This window comes from Meriones unguiculatus, chromosome 6 (genome assembly GCF_030254825.1).
Source record: "Meriones unguiculatus strain TT.TT164.6M chromosome 6, Bangor_MerUng_6.1, whole genome shotgun sequence".
NCBI classification, from domain to species: Eukaryota; Metazoa; Chordata; class Mammalia; order Rodentia; family Muridae; genus Meriones; species Meriones unguiculatus.
In genome coordinates this window covers 27,983,053-27,989,052 of record NC_083354.1, presented here as the reverse complement: position 1 = coordinate 27,989,052, position 6,000 = coordinate 27,983,053, and the positions used below count along the sequence as shown (strand labels likewise).

At 43.5% G+C, this 6,000-nt stretch overlaps 1 pseudogene; it reads right to left on the bottom strand.

Annotated features, from left to right (window-relative positions):
- Positions 1–1,762: 1,762 nt before the first annotated feature.
- The window catches only part of LOC132654820 (baculoviral IAP repeat-containing protein 1a-like), a 43,142-nt pseudogene continuing 38,904 nt past the window's right edge, over positions 1,763–6,000 (bottom strand).

The window sequence follows — 6,000 nt, the reverse complement described above, 5'->3', positions numbered from 1 at the left end:
ATGGCTAATGCCACGGTGGTAGCTCCAACAGCCGTCAATGAGATGGTAGTAACAATGGTGGCTGTAGTTCCAAGATCCCTTTTCTGTCTGAAGAGAGTCATAGCGTGAGGGGCATCAATGGGCATAGGCATTATCAACATGGATTGCTGCAGCCATGAATCATCTGAAGGAATGGGCGGGCATGGGAGGGTTAGCAGGCCTTCTGGTGTTGGTCTCCTTGGTTTGCCTGTGGTATATATGCAAGATTAGAGTCTCACAACAGTGTGATGCAGCCATGATCATTCAGGCCTTTACAGCCATTGAAGCAGGACATTCTCCCCAAGCATGGTTGGATACCATAAAAAGCTAAAATGATACGCTCAGGATGCGAGGCTAAGCACTGCACTCAGGGTCAGCCGCTTTGGACCCAGAGAAGAGCATGTCTGATTGCATGCAGGTTGATGCCCCAGGTCCCGCCTCTGAGAAAAAGGTATCGGACGGTCTGATGCTCTTTGGGTGGATGACACCTAAATGAACATCTGTACAAAGTCCCAATTTATTTCTAATATCAGAGATCAGACCTCTACTCTTGCCTGATGCGTCTAAAACAAAAAGGGGGAACTGTAGAGAGCTGCGGAATGCTATGCCTTAAAGATGGTTTCTGCCTTCCACCTTCCCGATGGTGATTGCTCTCTGTCACGAACAACTCCACATTTGGCTAAGGCCGAGGATCTGGCTTGCTTCCATGTATGTGGACCTATCTGCATTGCCCCCGTGGCACGCCTGGGTTGGCTACCCAGAGGCTATTTAAGCTGTGGGCTGGCTTTCCCCGGGGTCCGAGGATTGTTCAATGTTCCTGAATAAACTGCATTGAAAAAAATAAATAAATAAAAAAAAGTATATATTTATGTTAAGCCAAGTATATATTTATGTTAAGTATCAAGGTAAGATTTTTATATACATATGGAATACTAAATGACTGTCAAACCAAGTTAATATATCCATGAGTCCTTAATGTTTCTGCAAATATGATTTTAACAATCCTAGCCCTAGGAGGCAGAGGCAGACACATCTCTGTGAGTTCCAGTTAGGCCCGGTCCACATATTCAGTTCCAGGCTATCAAAGGCTACCTAGTGAAAACCTGTCTCTAAACAACAAAATGGAAAAACAAAGGAAACCTTAAGACCATTACAGCACATGCAAACTTTTCAAAAGCCTCTGGAAGGAAAGCAGTTTTCTCTAAGCCCATTTCCCCCCTCACATTGGCAATGAATGAGAGATGACAGCAAGCATGGCCACACCAAGGCTGGTGAACATACAAAAGCCCTGCAAAGACTAAGCATCTCCTGGAAAGTCAGCTGCATCCTGTGGTGAAGTTGACTCGTGCTTCATCATGTGTGAGACTGATGCAATACTAAACCGTCTGTTTCTTACCTCCATCAAATACTCCTTACATGTTCTGGCTTTTATACACTGATGTTCTTTTCCCCAGCCCATTCCTCTTCACCTTGCAATGGAGTGGTCTCTGCATGAACTTGACAAAAGCTGTAATCTTTAGACAGGAGGACCATACAAGGACTGCCAAGGCACTGTTCGTCATTGTTGCTAAGTTTAGTGAGGAACAGGCAGGCTTCTAGAAAAGTATCAGCAGCCTACACCTTTAATAAATATGATTTCATATGATGGTTAGTTATGCCTTTATTTTTTTAACTTTTATTAATTACACTTAAATCACTTTGTATCCCCCATAAATCCCCTCCCTCCTCCCCTCTAATCCCACCTCCCCCTTTTTCACACATGCTTCTCCCCAAGTCCACTGATAGGGGAGGTCCCCCTCTCCTCCCTTCTGATCCTAGTCTATTAGGTCTCATCAGGAGTGGCTGCACTGTCATCTTCTGTGGCCTGGTAAGGCTGCTTCCTGCTCCGGGGGAGGTAATCAAATTGCAGGCTGATCAGTTAAGACAAGATCTTGCTATGTAACACAGGCTGGTCTAAACCTCTTGATTCTCCCACTTCAGTCTCCTAAATGCTGAAAGTACAGAGGAGTACCACCTTGCTTAGCTACAGTAAAATGTTTTAGGAAATCAGATATTTAAAACTGTCAGTAGCCTTCAGCTGCATCCTTCACTTCTGAATGACAGGAGAGAATGGCAGTACCCATTTCCAGAAGATAGTCAAGCGTTTGCACTGAGGGTGTCTTTCCTTCATAGCGTTCATCACTTTCATGTTCTCTTTATCCAGGAGTCAGCTGAGCATCCCGAGCCAGCTGAGCATCCCGAGCCAGATGAGGCTGGGCAGTCTCATCACACACTGGCTCAGAGCCTTGACAGTGGTGGCCTGAACTTGGATGCATTCTGAGAGATTCCTGTTGATGTTCAGCTCTTGCAGGTTTGGCAGGTTGTTGAGGACTTGAAAGAAATGTTTGTATCCTTCCTCTGTAATATTATGATTTACTGAAAGATTTAAGTTCTCAAGTTTCTGGAAGCCTCCACTGGTTGCTATCTTGGCTAGAAAACAAAATATTTATGAAATGAGACTCCTGAGGCTGTCAATAATGGTGACAAGTTACTGGTACTACTCCCAACCCTGACAATGAAAGTAGGAAATGGTCAACATGATGTTTTAGAGGACATTCTTTGAAAGCACCAAACAGCTGCCTGGCCGATAGGGAATGACCTTGCCAAACTGCAAAGGGGAAACAGAAACCAGGAGGAAGTGCCAATACTGGTAAAAAAGAAAGAAAGAAACAAACAAACAAAAACATTGATCTACCAGAAAGATCTTACAACTCTACATGTGCTTTGCACATAGCTTGAAGATATAAAAGAAAACTAGAGCCATAAGGAAGGTAGACAGGTGGCAGAGATCAATAGGTTGAATGAATGACTGATTGATTGAATGACTGATTGACTTTTGTGGTGCTTGGGCATGACCTCAGGGCTTCACACAATCTAAATGAGTACTGCTGAGTACATCTCCAGTTTCACACCTGGAGATTTAAACACACCCTCTGGAAGTAATTATGGTGTAAATAATGGAATCTATTTCACATGGAATCATGCCCTTAGCTCCTCTTCTAAGGGTTAATCATGTGGGGCAGGTCAGGGACCTCAATAGGAGACCACCTTTAGGAAGATGGGTTCACCTTAAGATAATGTGTTTTTCTTCTTAGAATTTTTGAGCCCTAGTGCAGTATCCATGAGTCAAGTACGATCTATCTGGCTTCTGAGGTGCATCTCAGAAAGGTAATCCATTTCTTTTTCCTCTCATGCTTTTCTTTCAGATGCTGGTCAATCTGAAAGATGTTCCTCAACTCCTCAACTAAAGTGGTGCAGGATATTTGATTCCATTATGAACCCCATAATTGTGAACTATAAAACCCTGTTTTTATCTCGTTTGGTTGAGCTGAGAGTAGCAGGCCTGACCCACACCCCCCAAAAGTTACCATTGGGCATAACGAGTCCTATCACACACCTTAAGTCCAAGAATTTTTCATTGTGAACAGGTGATTATGGTGTGGTTCACCCAGCCCTAACACACACCCTTAATTCAAGAGCTTTCTGTACATCAAATTTAATAAAGTTAACCTTATATCAAGAGGCAGAGCAATAAACCAGCTCATAGTGATTAAAGAATAGGAGGGACTTTGCATTGAAGGGTATTTAAGACAGTGTGGAGACATAGAAAAGAGCTATTACCTCAAGCTCTGGCTTTAGCTTGGGCTTCAGCTCCTCATCTCCAGGGCTTTGGGGCTTTGAACTAGCAAGCCCTCAGCCTTGGGATTTTTGGCCTTTGCTTCCTGAGCTGCCACTTGAACTAGTAAACCTTTTGGGTTTTTTCCATCCAGACCTGAGCTGAGAAGGAATGTCAGCTGGGTCCTTTCTCTGCCTCTCTGAGCTAGTAGGTTTTCATCCTGGCATCTGGCTCCTGAGTCTTTATTGGTAAAATTTTTTGGTAAAAAATTGTTTATAACAACAGTTGTCAGGGACCACCTGTGGAAACTCACCAACTTGCCTCAACTTGCCCGTTCCCTTACCTGCAGTAAACATACTGCTTGGCAGCAGCAGAGATGTGCTCACAGAACCGTGGCTTATCACAAAATGTTTCAGGCCCCTGGCCGAGAAGAATCTGTAACTTTTCACCTACCTTACTTCCTCATCCTAAACCCTTTATAAAAGCTTATTTTGCTCAGTAAAGTTAGTCCTTGACAAGCACCTGTTTGCTTGGACTCCTTCTTTTCTCTCATCCATTTTTTCACAGGATCAGATCCTCTTCTATCCCCCAAATAACAAGCTCCGCTGGCCGGGGCAAACAGTAAAGCTTTGGATTTTATTACCTATGAGAATCATCAGAGTACCCAAACTACAAGGGATTGACAATATTTACTGGGGACAGAATGTCAACCAACCTCTGTTGAAGGTAAAAGCTACCACAACACCATGGAGACTTTTGCTCCTGTTTCTTTGTTTGTGATCAGTCTCCTGTGACCCAACCTGGCCTTTAACTTGCTATTTAGACGAGGAACCCTTGAACCTCCTCAAGTGTAGACTTACAAGCATGTACCACATCTAAGCAAAAAAACATGGTTTAATCAATATTTGTAAGGTATCTCAGAAATTCCATCCCCAGAAATACCCAAATGTGTATATTTTATAAGAATGCTCTTAGAAGCACTTCACAGTAACCAGCTACTAGAAACAACTCAAGTACCCATTGAATAGACACACAGAGGGCACATGTGTTCAAATAATGAACAGACACACAGCCATGAAATCAATGCACTATGGACATATGTATTATTCTGAAATAAGGTACAAACACAATTTTTGGTGAAAAAAGACAAAGCATTGCCTATCGTATAGAATTCCCTTATATGAAAAGTCTAGCTGTAAATAAAGCTACGGTGAGAGAGAGCAGTGAAGTGGTCATTTGTGTATGGAAGTGGAGGGCACTATTGGAGAATGGATACAACTTGGGTTTTTGGGCACTGGGGAAGCTCTGTGCCCTAACCTGGTTCATTGCCACACTGACTTAGTTGGCAAATGTTTCAGTAACATGTGCAGGAAAATGGATGCAGCTCTATATTTCAACTTGCTACAACTTGTTTACATATTTCCAGTATCCAGTTGACTAAAAGGGGATACGGTAAGGTATCTGAAGCAACAAGGGTGGAGACATAGATTTTACCGGGGTGTGGTGCAGTAGCGGAACACTGCTTTGGTGTATGTGAAGTACTGAGTTCAATCCCCAGAACTGGGAAAATAAACCACAGCCTGAATACTTCTCTACCTCCCCTCCCTTACCCCACTACCTTGACCACCTCTAAAGAAAAAAAAAAAAAAAAAAAAAAAAAGGAGAGCATTGACCAAGATAAATCTAAATTTTCAAAAGGGCATGAGAAGCAGCAGCATGATAGTACAAATGAGGAATGCTTTGGAAGCCTTTCTCAGGTCTAGACATTTGCAGCAGGTAGCTCCAGGGGCACCACTGCTTACACACAGGGGAAACCTTTTCTCTGAGGGAAGCTCACCAATTTCCATCACACTGTCGTCATCCAAGGTGTGGTGAAAGGCAAGAACTCAGAGACACTGAAGCTGCAGACATTGCTGGACAATCAGTCTGGCCACTTGGTGAATCCCGTCCCCAGTGGGAAGAAGCAGTTCCTCCAGGTTCCTGAGAGAACCCAGAGCCAGTGCTGTGGGAGACACAGCAAGCCATCCTCTGTAGTTGTTCCATTATGAGCAGCTGTGACCTAGTCATTCTGCACTCTAGGAGGCCCCACCTAACAGAGGCCCTCCTCATCACTGCCATCTCAAAGAAGAAGAGAAAAGGGGTCAGTGTTCCAAGATATTTGATCTCACTGTGAACCCCGAGCTTGTGTTGTTTATCAAAATATCCTGTTTCTAGTTGTGGTCGGGCTCATCCTTAGTAAATACATTTAATCCAAGAATTTGCCTGAACAGGATTAAATAAAGTCAACAAAAGTTCAAGAAGTGGAGCAAGCAACCAGTTGATAGGGA